This window comes from Tupaia chinensis, unplaced genomic scaffold (genome assembly GCF_000334495.1).
Source record: "Tupaia chinensis unplaced genomic scaffold, TupChi_1.0 Scaffold139757_1, whole genome shotgun sequence".
Lineage (NCBI taxonomy): Eukaryota > Metazoa > Chordata > Mammalia > Scandentia > Tupaiidae > Tupaia > Tupaia belangeri.
The window spans coordinates 2,088,536-2,088,930 of NW_006199637.1; positions in this window are offsets into that span (position 1 = coordinate 2,088,536).

The following is a 395-nucleotide window of genomic DNA, read 5'->3' on the forward strand; positions in this document are numbered from 1 at the left end:
GGCCCCGCCGGGGCGCGGGAGCCGGGGAGGCCCGCAGCGGCTCTGCACGCTCGTCTCCGCTGCTCAGCGCGTCCCCGCAGCCTCCCTCGCCATTTTGGGGGGCCTGAGATCGGAGACGGGAGGGTGGTAGGACGACGGCTCAGAGACGCGGCGTCCCCGGCATGCTGGGAACTGTAGTCTAAAGGGCAAAAGGAGCCTGTCGGGACTGGGAGTCCGAAGCAAAGATGACCTTCGGTCCTCCCCGTAGCCCGGGGCGGAGCCCCAGTGCACGCCGGAAGTTGTAGTCCTGCGGTTGCGTGCAGCGCTCCTCGGCAGCCCTACCTCGAGCCTGGGTGGTGCTCAAGTCCCAGTGACCCAGGCGGGCGGAGCCGAGGACGGAGGGTGATGGCTGCCGT